The sequence below is a fragment of the Drosophila pseudoobscura genome, chromosome 2 (genome assembly GCF_009870125.1).
Source record: "Drosophila pseudoobscura strain MV-25-SWS-2005 chromosome 2, UCI_Dpse_MV25, whole genome shotgun sequence".
Taxonomy (NCBI): domain Eukaryota; kingdom Metazoa; phylum Arthropoda; class Insecta; order Diptera; family Drosophilidae; genus Drosophila; species Drosophila pseudoobscura.
The window spans coordinates 14087809-14105152 of NC_046679.1; the positions used below are offsets into that span (position 1 = coordinate 14087809).

The window sequence follows — 17344 nt, forward strand, 5'->3', positions numbered from 1 at the left end:
AGCGCGTTGAAGGAATTTTGCTGGGACTCTCAACCTCTGTGGTTGTGGTTGTTGTTGTGGTTGGAGTATTTTTCGCATAGCAACATAAATTACATTTTATTGGCAATTTGGTTGGGAAATTAATGTGCCTACAGTTGGCAACTTTGGTAATTTATGCAAATAAAACGATCGTAAATTTGGCATTAAAACGCTTATTAAATGATCGTTTATTAGCCCAGCCCAGCCCAACATCGGTTCTGTTTTGTTCTGTTCGGTTCACTCCCAAAATGGATAAGCTCCAACACCAATCCAATACCATATCCTCACGTAGTTCCTTTGCTTGTGCAACAAGGTTGCGATTTGTAGCAGTTGCATAAATTAAGTGATTAACAGAATTGTTCCTAAATGTTGGCAGCTACTTACAAGATTGATATAATTTACGATCCCGACCCGAACAGAATTACTCGGGCTGTGTGTCTGTCTATAACTTCTGGGAAAATGCAATTGGATGCTGGCTGAATACATGTATCTCTCATTTTTTCTCTCCCATATTGTTTAATGTATTAGCTGCCGCATTGTGTGTTAATTTGACATTCCTTGGGAACGGGAATGGGAATGGGAACCGCAATGGGTTTGGGTATGGGAATGGTCAGCAACAGCTTCAACACTCTTCAGTACGACAAACGAGGCTTGTTGCTGTCAAAAGCAAGAAATATAACCATATAAAATCAGTCGGCCAAAGCCACTGAGCAGAAGTCGGTGCTGGTGCTGGAGCTGGTGCTGGTGCTGGTGCCGGTGCCTGTTCCGACCTGTCTTGGTCTTTATCCCCAGCCCACGTCTCCTGGCCTGTCCTTTCCTCCCATGATCGTCAGCCCCATCATCGTCGGGCAGCTCAGGCAGGATTAGCAAAATTAATGCGGCAAGTCAGAGACTGCTGCTGCTGCCGCTGGAATCCCAAGCTGTCATCGCTTCAGGTCTTCACTTTATCATCAAAACACGGGGAAGCTGCAGAGAAACTTTCAATGAAATGAATTTCGCGCAAAAATGTTCGAGTTAAATGAAAAAATTTCATCCACTCCCTTACAGTTTTGAAACTTGACTTGGTTGTTTATCGAATAATCATCTCCTAAAATCTTCGCATTAATCAATGGGTCCACAGAGCTCATTTCATTCATCTAAACCCTTGTCAAGGGAGCATTGTTCTGCGCCTTTCCCCCATTTCCCATTATTATTGTCGGGCTACAAAAACTTTATTGATTGATATCCCCAACGGTTTGAAAGATATTTTAAGAGAGCCCAAGTGTCTTTAGACGGTTTTTTGTCAACCCAAAGAGTCCATTCAGAAGGAAGTGAAACTCGCGTTCATTCATGTGCCCATGGGTTAATAAAAACCATTCATTGTATGGCCTCTGCCCACAGGCTGGGGTCTGGGACTTAGCCGCAGGCCGATAATGATGGCTTAATAATTGAAATTTATCAAAATAAATTAGGCAAAGCGTCTTTAAGGCCCAATGCCACATTAATTACAACGTCTTTGGAGAGTTACGATCATTGGACATTTAAAATGGGCTTGACAAATGGCTAGATCATTCACGGGACCGGCCTCAAAGAAGGAGAAGATCTTGGACTGGCCAAATAAACAATTTCAATGCCACAGATCTGTGGCCCATAAATTTAGCCAGCAATTTACAACGATCAATTCATAAATTTATTAATGAATTAAGTTATAACGTAATTTTGCAGTCGTTGTCGAGGCTCTGCCTCTTCCATCTCCATCTCCATTTCGTAACGAAATGCAATCTGCTCGAAACAAAATGATGATCACTGATGATCGTTGGCAATATATCAACGGCGGACATGGCCTCCAATGCCCCACCGACCTAATCGAATTGTGGTCCCGGTACCCACCGAACCAGCCGCCAGTCCACACGAAATTCTCGGAATCGGCAAAGGATGCTGCAGCAGCATCGAAAAGGGAAGATGGAAGATGGAGAAGAGTAAAGAAATTTAAATGAAGCTGTGGAGGCAGTGATATAGAGGAAGAAAGAGGGGATTTGGGAGGGGCAGCAGCTTAATTCTATATTCTAGTGGTGGGAGCAGTCCGGGCTTAGTAGTCGCGCAAGAAGAGGCTCTGCGAACCCATCTGAACTCACAGAAAAACAAGGACGAAAAGCCCCTTCTGGTGTACTCGTAGCATGCCCATCTCTAGAAGTTCTGGGTCTGGGCCCTGCTTTGGGTACTTCCTCCCATAATCGTTATCAGTGCGGCACCATCATCAGCACCAGAAACACCATCAACAGCACCTACTGAGCCCCAACAACGGGCACAGCATATACATAGCAACTTTTGCATTTCTTGTTTATAAATTGGAATTTAAAATTAATTAAGTTGTCGTTTTGCGCTTTTATCCAATTTATAACTAATATGACACCGATTATACGAAATATGTTCACTAATTAACGAACAAACACCGCAACTCTCGGGAGTAGTCGGCCAGTGCTACCCATCTCCTTCTATCTCTTGCTGGGTCTCTCTTTCTAACTAACGAGAATCCAGGCAGACAGTCAGGCAGCAGTCAATGTCGCGCTGTTTTCTGTTTGCTGTTTTTAATACCCTCACATGACGGTCTTATGGTTTTTGGAAAGATGTTTGCAATAATCTTTGTATTTAAGGTTTTGATTAGTTATAGATCTTTCCTGGATCTATCCATTGACACAGATCATAGTTCTAGCAGGACCGTATCACCTACAGCATTCTGTTTTTAAACAATATTCTATAGCTGTGCAGGTAACCCAAGCAAACTCTGCAGATTGTGGTTTAATATCCTTCCCTGTATTCCTGCAGGAACCGACCGCCATATCCATAGGAACAATCGATCTGCAAAGGGTATTTCAGACTTCGGCGCTAAAACATCATCTCTGGCTCTGCTCTTCCCGCTGTTCCCATTGCTCCTCCAGCTTGTTTACCTTGTGTGGAGTGGATCTCCTCTCGCTGCTCCTTTATCTCCTTGCCCTTCTTCCACATGGAGCTGGATCGTGTCCGCGTCCGCGTGCTCGTAATCTGCTCGCTGAAGACGCGTTGTAAATTGTCTGACAAAGCTTATTTTATTAATTTAAGCCATAAACGTTGCCCTCTCTTGTTGCTTGTTTGCAGCTCCTTTTTAGCTTTGCATATACCCTGCTTCCCTCTGGACACTGGTCAAAGTCTGCGGAGAGTCACCCAGCAGCTCCGCACCGGACCAGCTTCAGCATCAGGCTCCAACTTCAGCTTCGGCTTCGGCACCAATTTATTGCCATCGTAAAAAGCCGTTTTGCGTTTTAATAAGCCATGTTCGGTTCTTTCGTTTCGGTTGTTAACAGAAGGCGTCGACCATTTCACCATCTCCTGCCCTCTCTTTCTCGCTCTGTCTGTCGTTCTCTTTCCTTCCTTCGTTCTTGCGTTCTGCCTTCTGCCTCCACTGCATTCTTTTGGCATAACTGAGAAATTGGAGTTGTGTTTTGGTGTCCAGCAATTGGCCAATTGAGTGACATTGGTTTATAGAACGCCAGACTGAAACCTAACGGGGTTTAATGGCAGCTAAGGAATCACAGGAGCGGGCCTGGAGCAAGATATAGAAGTGGGATTGATTAGTCCAAAAAAATAGTTGGTTGGTTGCCGATTATCATTCTCAAGATGTAATATCAGATCTACAGCTAAATAAAACTTGGCTTTCTCTCCCACACTAAGCCCATTAAAGTTCCATCCGGCTTAAGCCCCCCTCTCCCACAGTCAAAATGAATTTCCCACTTGAATGGCTCGAATTAGAAAACCAACAAACAAGAAACACTTTCCTTTGGCTGCAAATCAAATAACCCACCTGACCCCCAGCATGACCCCCAAGAAATCGCACTTAATCATCAGCGGGGCCAGGTGCAGGAGGTACAGAATCCGACTCCCACCTTCAGAATGCAGCACATAATAAAAATAAATATGTCAAAATTAAGTAAGCAGCAACAGTTTCGAAAAAGATAAGAAACGCACACAAGGGAAATAATAAAGAGAGAGGCAGGTGGGCAGAGGGGAGAAGGAGAGGCAGTGCAAAAAAACACGACGAACCCTTTCTTGCCCATAAAACAAGGCGTTGAAATCAGTAAGAAATTGGCAAGAACCAACTGAGATTCTGCTGAGCAAACAACCTGGCCAGCCCATCAAGATTCTACAGTCCGATGCCAGCAAAAGTCCAGCTTCAAGTCCTGTCCAGCGATGGGTGCCCATTTTCATCCTCATCCTCAATCCACATCCCATGTCCACGTCCACGTCCACGTCCATGGGCGATGGGCATGAAAATCGTTTACAAATAAATCAGAAAGCGATAAATAAGGATTTTGTCTCGTAATAACTCAGCGGGAGCCATTTAACATGCAATCATAACGAATCGATGCTGAACGCTTTAGCAGACGGCCCAGACAGACAGCCAGACCTGAGCCCAGGACCAGGCCCAGAGCCAGGGCCCAGACACTCCAGATGCATGAGAATTGGTTGCACTGAGAGAAAACTAGGGGACTTGCAAGCAAAGAATATTTACCTTAAATTCTATAGATAGTATGTAGACATCATCCAATCATTATTGGCAAAAGGTAGTCGTTTCTTGACACGATCTTTTCATTCTTTTCATTCTTCATTTCTCTCTGTGCAGGAAATGTCGAATGGAATCGGAATCTGGATCGGTGGATGGCAACACGCTTTCACACCAGGCAGTCGCCAAGTGGCCAAGGCTTGCCCCAGAGTGGCAAGTGTGTATCGAATTGTTGTTGACTTGCTGCAGTTGTCGCTGTTGCTTCGCGTTGTTGCTGTTCTCGCACGCCTGGGGCATGAAAATAAAGTTGCAAGCATAACAACATCTCCTCGATTCTCACCTTGCTCCGAGAACTCCTTCGCACAATGACAGGGGCGTTGTTTGGCCACATGAGTGACGTTTTTTATGCCTGCCCCTATACCGAAGGGCAAGGAGAAGAGGAACGTGGCACATGCACTTGACTGCACTTCATAATTTGCCTGCGTACGGGAGTGCATACATTCGAGTATGTGGGTTCCCAACAACAATGCTGCTTAATTACGTTGTAAAACAATCTGGCGAGCCGTCACTTTGAACAGGTCCTGCCACAGCTCCAGCCCCAGCTGCAGCTCCTTGTGCGAGTACCAGCCCAACTCCTTCGTCTAATAACTCAGCAAGCCATAAGGGGAAGTAATTAAAATTACAAAAGCCCAGCGTTGACGTTGAGGCTTTTGCCATAAAATGGCTCCCAGACACGCAGGCGTATACGTGATTCCAATGACTAATTGCCAGAACTGTGTCACAGGAAACGAGCCAAGCAGCTAACTCGGCTCACGGCTCACGGCTCTTGGCTCTCGGATCTCGCCTATCGGGGCTTATGGGGTCAGGCACGCAGACAGTGCACACACTGGAGGAGAACTCTCCTCCTGCTTATCGCGATGCGGCTGCAGTTGCAGTTAGTTGCGGCTAACAAGAAATTAAATTCCATTAAGCCCGCTCAAAGCCAAAGAGGAGCAGCCCCACTCGGGCAGTGCAGCACAGTGGTATGGTATGCTGTTTGGGTACTCCTCTTTCAATACCTGGAAAAGTTCTTCCCATAGTTGCAGCAGTTCCCACTGACATCTGAACACCACTGTGCAGTGCTTCGCGTATGCGCGACTAATGAAGAGGTGGTAATTTATGTGAACATCTTCACCTGTTCCTAGACACGTTTTAATATGCCAGCGACTCTCCGCTGGAGTCATGAATGAGCCGCAGTGCCTTCATCGGGATCTGAATGAAGATGTGGGTCTGGGCCCGAGCCAGAGCCTGAGCCATAGTATGGCGGGAGGGGGGCAACCTGCTAGACGCTAGACACTGTCTAGTTAGTCTGGCCAGTTAGCAGAGCTGTGGCCGAGTGCAGGATTAATTAATTGCCGCTGCCTCGTCAGCAGAGCGGCAGACATGACGTATACGTGACATTTGAGATATGTTCAGACGCTTAATGTGCGACATTTTGTTTGTTTTGTTGCGGGTTACCATGGCTGTTCCTTCTGGCTCTGCTAACAACTTTCGACAATCATCAGTAGCTGCTTTGCATATTTGTGGATGCCTTGCAGTCGACTCTATAATGATGCAGCAGTTGCAGCGTTGTCAAATGACTTGCGTAAATTTATCGTAAATGCCATCAGCTGAAGCCTGAGCCGTGCTGAGCCGAGCCGAGTCTCCTCTCCTTAGATTCCTCAGGCACTTGAGCCGACTGTCAGACAGTCAGTCCGTCAGCCCGTCAGTCAGTTAGTCACTGGAGTTGGCCAATTGGCTGGAGTTGGCTCTGGATCTGGCCTGGCTCTGGCCGTTGCGGTTGCGGTTGCCAAGGCTACTAATCCTCGTTAATCCCTTTGACTGTTGTGCCTCGCATAGCTGCACATAAATTTGACTCTGATTGTAGTCTTTGTTACGGCTGGGGCTTCTGTGGCCGCCCCACCGATGATATGCTAATGAAATTCAGTTCGAGAGCGATTCCCTTGCATGAGGAATCAGCCACTCACCCATCCCCTTGGCGTGTTAACGGTTTGTGTCGTTTGACACATTTAATTGGAAGTCAATTGGTTTGGCCCGGACTGATGTGCTTGCCGAGGTGGCAATGGGCATTGCCACAAAGCTGTTGCTAATGTGATTACGATATCTGGGAATTGGCGAACCAGTTAATCACTTAATCGATCAAGGAAGTCGGTTGGAATATTATGTACTATCAAGGCATTAGAATTGCAAATTTCCAAGTGATAAAGAATGACGAATGTCTAAGACGATCGATCTTAGGAATAGCATTATTTGAGAGTCACAACCAAATAGTTTAAATGATATATTTGGACCCTATATATATAAACCATATATAAATGGAAACGGAATTCCAAACAACTATATCTTTTGCGATCGGTCAAACATTCAAATCTAATTTGAATTAAATTCTGAAATATTTCAAAAATTCTTTGCACGAGTACTCCCGAAGACGAAACCCCAGAAACGGCAAGCCAGGCCCCAGGACAACCCCCAAAGGACGGCGGCGACAACGGCGCTCCGCACAAACACCAGAGCACCAGAGCGAACCGGGACGCGGACAAAGGCAAAGACAAAGACACACATTTGCGACATTCAATGGAGCTTGTAGCCCGGTCTGTCTCATTGTCATGCCCGGCTTATTGATTGGAATACAATGGATCCTTAAAGTGTGCTTACAAGCGCCGTAACTCAAACAAATTGCAGCGCCCAAACGCCTGACCTGACTCAAATGGACGGCGGCAACGGCAACAGCAACAACAACCACAGCTACAGCTACAGCTACAACTACAACTACAAGAGGAACGAAGACAACGACGACACTGATCAACAGGCGCGGCGACGTGGATGGGTCCCAGTCGTACAGTCAGAGAAAGAGCAAAGGAAAAGGGGGATCCGGAGAGAGGGCTTTGGGCCAGGCCAATGCGTTTTACATGATGCCTACACGACAGGACAGGAGCGGCCACTCAGACAACCGGCCGGCTTAACAAGATAAGCCCGCGCCCCATTGCACAGTGGTTCTACTTGGGCTTGTTAGAGCTCAAAATTGTGAGCTAATTATTGAAAAGGTGACAGCACTTCCTTGTGTTTCAAAGAGATGAAACTATGAATAGGAAATTATGCAGAGGAAAATACAGATATACAACTTTAAAGGTATTTGATTCTCCCATCGCTAGTCTCAATCATTTAAATGCATTCCTATTCAATCCTTCGACCACTGTACCATTGCCTGATTGTTTGGTTCTGTGGCTGCCTCTTGGCTGCCTTAAATTATTCCAAGCTTGCCACAGAAATACACGGACACGGACCAGAGGCGCTACTGACGCGCTTATGTTAAATTTACCAAACAACCGATTTGTATGCAATTTTGCGATCAAGAAGACTGGGATGAGGGGTGAGCTTGAGCCAGAGCCACAGCCAGAGCCAGAGCCAGAGCTCGAGCTGAAATCCAAATCCCAGCGAGACATCATGACGTCGTGGATTTGCAGGGTCGACTGCTCCCAGTCCCAGCCCCAGTCCCAGTCGCAGTCGCATTGTCATTGTCTGAGTCTGCGCCGCCGTCGCGAAGTCTAGTTTATTGGCGCGACTTTTTATTTGCATTCGAAATTTTTACCTTTTTTTTCTCTGTTTTTGGTGGCTGCTCCTGCACGTGATGTATGCGACGTGAGCCGCCCCAGCTCCAAAGCCGGCTGGGGCCTGACTGCCTGCTTGACCACACAATTGCCATAAGTTTTGGCCGCTCTGCAATTATTTGCGGAATTCCTTTTGGAATATATATTGACTCGGACTCCCCAGCCCAGACACGGGCAGGAGACTCGGACTTGGACACTCGTACTCGCACTGGCACTCACTCTGGCACTGGCACACTCTGGCATGCCTGTGTGCATGTCTTCTCCATAGGCCACCTCCCCGAATGCCGAATGCCGAATGCCGGGTACCGAATACCGAATACCACCCCGACCGACTAGCTTTGACAGCCCATACAAGGAAGCCTAACCAACAATCCCTGGTCCTGGTGTTGTTGTCTGACTTTGACTGGGCGCGCATGGACTGTGGCGTTTCTGGTTTCTGGACTGACACTCGCTTTATTCTTTTGTTAATTTGTCATGAAATTCGCTTTTAACCGCATGGCTTGAGTGCAAGCTAAAGTCTAAGCTGGGATTTACACTTGGCTTTGCCACGAATGGTTAGAGATAGGGCCGGGTGGAGTATGAGATATCGAATCGATTGGAGAATTTAATTCGGAGTTTGACAGGAATGGAGAAACAATAACAATAACAAGCCATATTGAACCTATCCAAATTGAATTTTTCGAACGTTTGACTCATTAAAAATAATTATCTAATCGATCGACAACTGGCCGAACAAGTTTACAAGCCCGAAACACGGCAAGATCGAAGATCATGAGGCCTTTAATGGACTTAACAAGGTGATTCAATCATACACAAGATGGCCAATTCAAGACAAAACCCAGCATTAGCACCCATTGGCATAGCCAATCTTTGAATATCAAATGCTAACAAAGCCCCGCACCCACCTACAGAGATCTGTTCTATCCACCAATCCACCCATCCACCTATAGTATAAGCGAAATTGTGCAACTGCCCCGAGTGTCAAATTAGACAAACAGCAAACTGAATGCCAACTCGGAGAAAAAACCCCAGACACAGACAGAACCAAAGCAAATCAAATCAAATGTGCAATGCAAATTGCATTGGGCACACTCGCTGCCGGGCATTAGAGGGGCTGCTAATTTTCTGCGAATCGCGTTCGAAAAGCCCCCAGAAGGATCGAAGTTATATAGTGGTTCAGTGGAAGTGGATTTGCATGTGGGTGGTCGGCAAATTGCCAGAACGTGAGCACAATTTTTAAATTAACGGCCCAAAAGTGGTTAGAACGGCAGCAGAAACGGTTCGCAATGGATTGGATTGGTTCAGAACGGATTCCGTGGATATGGGTGCAGAGAAGTGGAGGGAAGTGGGAACCTCCGAGGCGCATTCCAGGCACAGAACTGTTGCAATTAATTGCATTAAAGTTCTAAATTGTCCGCCTTCCCCTGCGCCTACTCCCACAGCACAATGGCGTCTCTTTGCGTCTCTAAGACAAACTTGCAACTTTGCAACTGCAACTGCCAAGCGCCGCATTATCGAAGACGCATCGCACAGTGGCACCAATGGGATATAAACCTAAACTGGTGGATATTCAATTGGGAAAGATACTGAAGTTTAAATGGTAGTCGAATGGAAAATTCTATCAACTCCAATGATGATTGTTTATCATGCTCTAGAGGTTATATAAATCCTGTACATTCCTCCTCTAAGCCATACACATGTTAAACTACTTTTTCTATTGAATTTGGAATATGTTTTTCTTGCCATACTCTTTCCATTCCCTGTTTCCTATAACCTATAACCACTGTGCGAATTGCCTCGTTGTCATGGTCGTGCCTTTCAGTTTGAAACGTGATCGATAGACAGACTACCAGCCCGGCCAGCCGCAGTCATCTAACACAACCAACAAGAACTGCAAATTGGCCAACTGCAGTTGGCCGTTGCCTTTGCCTTTGCCTACGTCGTTTGCAGTTGCCAAATGTTTGGCCTTAGCCAAATTATGTTCTTTGGCTCGTTTGATAATGAAACTGCAAATTGAGGCTGTGTTCCGTTCCTTTGTGTTGTGGCTGTGTTGCTTTGTGGCTCCTCAAATTGTTTGCTCACACCGTCCCAGCGTCCCAGCGTCCCGGCGTACCCTCCTCTGCCCTCCTGTCTCAGAGCCACGCTAATGATTACGTGTTATCGTGTTGTAATTTTACACAAAGCCCTAATGATGAGTCTGGGCCCTGGACTGTGTCGGTGCTGGCTGCATTGCCTCCACATTCACATCCATCTCCATCTGCATCGATCCAGCCGAACGATCGAATCGATCTGGCTCCGGGTTATATGGTTTAGATCATGGCAGCAGACACTAACTGGGCTCATCATGGAGCGTTAACAAGCTCATTTTTCTAAACTTGACGTGCTGAGTCCAGCAACAAACCCACCAACCAAACGATCCAGCCAAACCAGACGATCATCCAGCGGGGCATCCACTTAGGCAAAAGATCTTGAGCGATCTTCGGCCGCGGCGGCTAAGCCAATTTGCTTGGCCATTCTGCGACGTTCCCAGTGGTTGGATCATAAATTGTTTATAATGGGATTGAGCGTGTTATGTCCAGGCACTTGGCTGGATATCAATATATGATGGGCTTAAATATCTACTATACTTTATTGAACATATAAATATTACAAAATTATAACGGAAAGACCCTTCAATGGAAATGATATTATATCCTTACAGTGCATCTTTGACATCGGCCCATTTTCACCGCATGAACCAAATCGCCTTCTCGATTGCCTCTTTAATCTGAGGTTTCATGTCATCATTCTTCTTCATCAGGTCATAGACCGAACCCTCCAGCACACATATATATGTCGGGCCATCAAGTTATCCATGATCTTCTTATCCTTCTCGTCGTCGTGGATCATGCCGGTGACAGCTCCCTCGCTTTTGTGATGGGTCGTTTCTCCCTGGTAAACCATCTAGCCTCGTGGACATTATTGCTGCAGGAGAGTTTCTTGCCGTTGAAGAAATCCTTGACCTACTGCTGGATCTTGGGGATGCGGGTGGTCCCCCAATCAGCACAATGACCACAGCGACGGTGAAGTTCTTGTCTAGGAATGCCCCTTGGCCAGGACTAGGTGGAGATCTCCGCCGGATCGAACACCCTGACGCCCTGCAAAGTGTTCACCCGAATTTCCAGCCTTGAGTTCTTCTTGACCACCTTGGAAGGTTATAGCTTCACTGCTGCTCCAATCATTAACAGTGATCAAAAGGATCAGATCCACAGATCAGCTGGCACGTGTGAGTACGCACAGAAGCAGCCGATATCCAAGCCAACCAAATGGAACATTGAAGAGATTGAAAGTCCTCCGTGGTCTTCCTGTGACCTTGCATAACTCTCACCTTGACTTTAAGAAAGCCTGGCTCCCATGAGATGCTTTGTTTCTACCAAATGAGCTAATACGACAGTCCAAGCGGGACCATTCTCAACCCATTTTGGGGCGCCACTAATCCAAATTTACTCACTGGAACGGGCTTCCAACTACTGGGTAAAAAAGCTAGAGGTTACTCATCATTATATCAGCTAGTACTACGACTACGGTGTATTACAGGATACCTTTTTCGCAGGAATCGTGTAAACATCACAATCTCGCAGATGTTTGCATGTCGCAAAAAAATTGAATACAGATCTCTGTGGTGGCAGTTCCAGCATGTGATTAGAAATAGACTTTTGGTTTTGACTCCATTCCTTTAAACCATAATTATAAAAAAAACTGTCGCAGATCTGGTAAACTACCAACACCCACAATAAAATCGGATGCTGCCATAACCAGCATTCTATACGATCAAAAGACAAAACGTTTTCCAGTTAAATCCCGAACTAAGAAGAGTGGGATGTGGAGATCTGGGAAGAGTTGAGAGAGATCTGTTGAGCATATTAAATTGAATTTTTATGTTCTCACAGCCCTGGAAAATCATGTGCCAGGCCATAAAAGCCAGCCACGGACTCAGTTTTCTTCGGCCTTGTTGGGTTGTGGTTGAGTGTGTGGGTTAATAAATAGCCCCCGAACCCGAACTGAACCGTACCACAGCAAGTGCTAGAGGGAAGTGCAGTGAGGCAGATGGTGCGGTAAATTATGGTTATTTAAATAAACAGCACACGATTTGATTTGGCGGCCCAAAAGTGTTGCCAGCGCGCCTCCGAAATTGGAAGAGCGACGCGTCGACGTCTGGAAATTATGTTGTAGTTGCACTGATCATGCACCAGTCTCAGTCGCAGGCTCAGTCTGGGGTCTGTGTCTGCGTCTCCGTCTGCGTCCAGGGCCAGGCGCAGGAGGATAGTTACCTCTGATGATGATGATGATGCTGTTGCTCTGCTCTGCTCTGCTCTGTATAGAGGGTTGTGCCATCAAGTCTTGATTGAGTAACGCCCCAAAACCAGAACTGGCGTCTAATTATGAGTTGCAGGAGCAGCAGCAGGAGCAGCCCTATCGGAATGGGGCACAGCTGGGGCTGTGGCAGTGCAACGCCTGACGGATGGGTAGAATCATTAGCTGATGTGCTGCATTGACCCAGCCTAATCGCCGATAAGGCTCGCGATAAGCAAACACACATAAAAGCCAATGTGCGTTGAGACTGGTGTGACCTTTTCGAATCGAGACTGGCCCTCCCCCCCCAATAGGGGAGGTAGAACAGGATCTGATTCACGTTGCCTTGGCGTTGCGGTGTTTTGTTTATTTTGAGGCTATAATTTAAGCGGGTAATTGCACGCTGGCGGCCAGAATTTGTAACTAAACTGCAAATTAGCAGCCAATTCTCAGGCCGATTAATAACCATAATTATTGGCTCAAGCGCTGACGAGCGAACGTCTCTGCCTGCTGGAGGATCTTGATGAGGAGGCTGGCTGGGGATCGGGATCTGGCTGTGGCACTGGCTCTGACTCTGACTCTGTCTCACCATCCAAGGCTGCTGGGCCCGTCCAAATTGCACTCGGTCTGGCCTGGGCCTGGGCCTGGGCCAGAGCCTGAGCCTGAGCTTGAAACTGATTCTGTTGGCTTCTCAATTGCCAATTCGTGATACACCGAGGCGCGTATGGGTATGGGGGCCAGAGTTGCAGGCCGTCTGCTCCGTCCAGCAGCAATTTAAATAGTGAGCGCCTGGCTTAATTACATAAAACAGGCAACACAAGATGCAGCCGAGGTCCGTTCGAGCTTCGCTTCTCTTGCCGCCGGCGCAGTCGTCAAGGCCTGGCCCTCTTCCTGGGCCACTTTTGATGGACATGTGTCTAATGAACCAGGCTAATTAATGTGCATGGCTGACGCTTGTCTCCGGCTCTCTTCCTCTCTGTTTTACCATGCAGATCCCTTGAAAACGAAACCCCAAGAAAACCAGAGAGTATACGGAAAGTGTTGAAAGCCCTGAGTGGGCAAAAGGATTCAGATTGGCCGGCAAATTACGGGCATTATAATAAAACAGGCTGAACAAATTAATAAACGTCGATACCCAATTAAACTGTCCGAATATAATGCACGCTATAAATTTGTACTCATTGGTAGAGGGTGGGGAAACTCAGAAGGAACGAATAGAGACATCCACTATCCAATTATCGATCAGGATGATTAACTGCTCGAGGTCAACGGCAAAACGAAGAAAAAGGCAGTACGAAAATAATTGCAGTCTTTGAAATGATGCACCGAAAACTATGTCGTGTACAATGTGCAAAGGAAGCTGCAAATACTGCTCCTAGACTAGTTTCAAGACTTAACGTTTTTAAGAAAGAAGTTTGGCGGGAACTTTAAAAACGATTAAGAGCCATCGATATTTTCGATGTAAATTTCGATGTATAGTGTATGTAACAATACCTAATTTGCTACATGGGTAGTTCCGGGTTTCGTCGTCAGGTGCGCCTTGTGTATTTTTCGATATTTTTCAAAATAATCAATAACAATAATCAAATATCGATAGATTTATAATCATCGGTGTAAACCATCGATATAAAACCATCGCAATCGATATTGAGAAACTGCCACCACTAGCGATCAGCTGTCGCGATTTATCGATGCACTACCATCTCAATTGGATTTGGCGCTCAAGTTTGGTGGGACCTTTTTGGGATTTTTCCTCGCAACAATGTCCTTTTTCCCCTCAACAATGTCCCTTACGTGCTATGCTGCTGGCAACGTTCAATTTGTATGGGCCAGACTCATGAGCCGTGAAATCGAGCAACATTGTCCCGCAACATTGCGCGGATTGAGCAACATTTTGCATACCCTGGGAAATGGATATTATAGAATTGCGAAAATGTTTGTCATCTAATGCACCAATAAAGGCCAAAACTAGTCAGTTTCTGTTTTAAAGGTATTTCAATGATATTTTAAAGGTTTTGGTCTTCTTACAGAAACCAAGAACGGGTATCGGGATCGAGATATATTTACAAGACTCTTATCATATGCATTAATATGTCCCAAACATAACAATCTGAGATCATTTCTATATTAATTACGTTTTAAAACAGCTTGGAAAACCAGTTTCTTCATATATATCAACGAAATAGGGTATACCGTGTCCAAACTCCGGTTGGCGCGACATTTCATACTCACTTACGTAGCCACAGTTTTTTTGTTGACCTTTTTCGCTAAAACCTTTTTTTAAGCAAAATCCAATAAAAGCAAGTATTAAAAAAAGCCAGTTAAGTAGAAAATTGATTCATCAATCGTATAAAACTATGTGGGCATGGCTAAATGTTCTATATAGTTAGTTATATTCGACGGAATAAAGAATTGAGCAGTTGGAACGATTTTCGTTTGTTTATGCTACTGTTGTATGAGCAAAAGTGCCTTGTGCGTCTGCCTACAGTGGATTCAAATAACTGTAAGTCCTGATGTCACAGGGCACTCCCGAAAAACAGCCGCTGTTCCACGGCTATTCCGAGCTTTCCACCTTCTTCGCAGTTAAAATCGAGCTACAGAGTCTGCAGCGATGCCGAAGCGACCAACGACGCACTTTGTGATGCCCACTACTCCCTTCCTCAGCCCCCAGAAGACGAATTTCATAGGAAAACAATGGCAAAAGGAGGAAGAAGAACAGACCCTGGACTGGGGGTAGGGGAAGAACAGCTGTTCTGGTCGTCTGGTGCGATGGAAAGACCGACAAGACAAGATCGCGTGAATGGGAATGGGGCCTGCTCCACCTCTGCCTGCTGTTCTCGCGCCAGGAGCACATTGGGCCGCATCTCGACCGAGTACAGCGAGCTGGGAGCCGGGAGCTCATATTCGACCAGGAGACGAGACGCCTCTCCTGGATGGCAACAAGTGTCAGGCACTGGTTGGCAGCTAGGACTACGTGTGCTGGAGGGACTGATCAAGACGGGCCAGAGCCGGAGCCTCGCCAAGGACGTGCCCTGCATCCCCCCAGCTACGACAGACGCTACGACAGCTACGGTGTCCAGCAAGAATATCCGTGCCCAGGTTGCCTCTTAGTTTCCTGGGCGAACTCGCTGAAGCCTCGCAACATTGCCGTGCATGACATAAAGCGTCTGCTCTTCTGGACAGATGTCAGCAGTCATCAGGCCATCATTTCGAGTCGCCCGAGTCGATGGCAATGAGCGTGTGGAGCTGGAAGGAGTCACGGCGCTGGCCCTGTACCAACAGTCCGATATACCATGCGTATCGAAGTTATAAACATCAATGGAATGAACAAGTAAGCAACCATATTGTATACCTCTGGACACGTGTAATCTCCTGTTCCCTCTCTCCCTCTCCGTCCCGCAGAAGATACACATTGTCGGCTAGGGGGATTTGTGTACTGGCTGGACGACAAGACCGGAATGGAGAGGATCACTGTCAACGGAGAGCGTCGTTCCGTGATATTCTTCTCGCAGGGAAGCACACAGTCAAGCACTCCCTTTTAAAGACCTTAAAAATTCAATAGAGAACCTGCGGGATAGTGCATTTGAGGTTCAACGCGACCAAGCTGCGGATGAAAATGGAGCGAAAAGACTCTGGACGAGTGTGCCAGGTTACCACTACCACAATGCCTTCTGCAAGGACAAATGTGTAGTTGGCGTGTATTAACATATAAAGAAATGAATTAAGTGGAAATTGTTTTGGCTTAAACCTTATTTTAGACACAATCAAAATCAGTAGTACATCATCCCCTCGACTGGAGCCCTTCGGCCAAGCGCCAGACTTTACACAGCCGCAGAGCTGACGGGAACAGCCACGCCATCGGTTTGGAGGAGAAGCGTTTACGATCCAACAACAACAACAACCAGAATCAGGCGCAGCAGTAACAACCGGCAGCTGCCGATGTAGATGTCACTCCACCATTCGAGGACTCCGACGACTCGGGCGTCAGATGGGATGAGCTGAGCTCAGTGCCGCCGTGTCCGATTCCCCTCGCCGCAATAACAACAATAGCAACGAAATCAATTCAGATTAAAGCCACGAAGCGGATCCCAATACCATGCGTCGCCACCTTCCTTTCGAGCTGCCCCTGCAGCAGCAGGACGCTCTATGTCCTGCTCTGCGGGCACCAGTCCTTCCCCTTCGGCAAGCTCCGAGTTTTCTGCCGGATCCACTCCAACATTTGTTGCGCTTCGTATTTTGATAATGTCGTAGATAAGCTTGAAAAGAAGCGCGAGTATGATGGGCCCAGCCAGGACCCCCACCCAGTGGGCGCAGTGGGAAGTCCAGACGACGACGACCGGTGGCTCAGGGGTCGGTGCCTGGAAATATCTGTATGCCTTCAGGCCGACTTTTTCCACATCCGCAATACACTCAGAAACCATCTTACAGGAAGGCACTTCATTCGCTATTCGGGAAAAGAAAACTCCTATGATTCGAATTAAACTGTTTTCAATTGAAATCGCACCTCTAGAAAGAACGCCAAGAGCTCGCTGAGGCCCTGATCCGTTCGACACGAAGACACTGCATCCCGTAATTGAATGAAGACGAAATTTCGTTAACTGGAACAAACAATTTTGTAGGAAAAAATATATTATGAGTTTAGAGTTGAGTGTCTCAGCTAGCTAGAAATATTCAACGGAATATCAAACTTGTCAGTATCTGTTTAAAAGGTACTTCAGAGGCTAGAGGATATTAACGAAATAGGGTATACAAAGGCCTATACACGCATCATGTCTGCAAATACCAGCAACATTGCGACTGTTTTTTTTGTTCAACTATTTTGTTTAAACCT

The 17344-nt window shown here is 46.6% G+C and overlaps 1 long non-coding RNA gene across 2 annotated transcripts; it reads right to left on the bottom strand.

Annotated features, from left to right (window-relative positions):
* Positions 1 to 16151: 16151 nt before the first annotated feature.
* On the bottom strand, positions 16152 to 17253 carry LOC117183369 (uncharacterized). Of its 2 annotated transcripts, none has more exons than XR_004468530.1 (2): positions 17018 to 17253; positions 16152 to 16978 (listed from the first exon to the last, which is right to left on the bottom strand). It is a non-coding gene; the product is annotated as an uncharacterized lncRNA (long non-coding RNA). The 2 variants fall into 2 exon arrangements; XR_004468529.1 differs by having other exon boundaries at positions 16188 to 16957; positions 17018 to 17171.
* Positions 17254 to 17344: the final 91 nt, after the last annotated feature.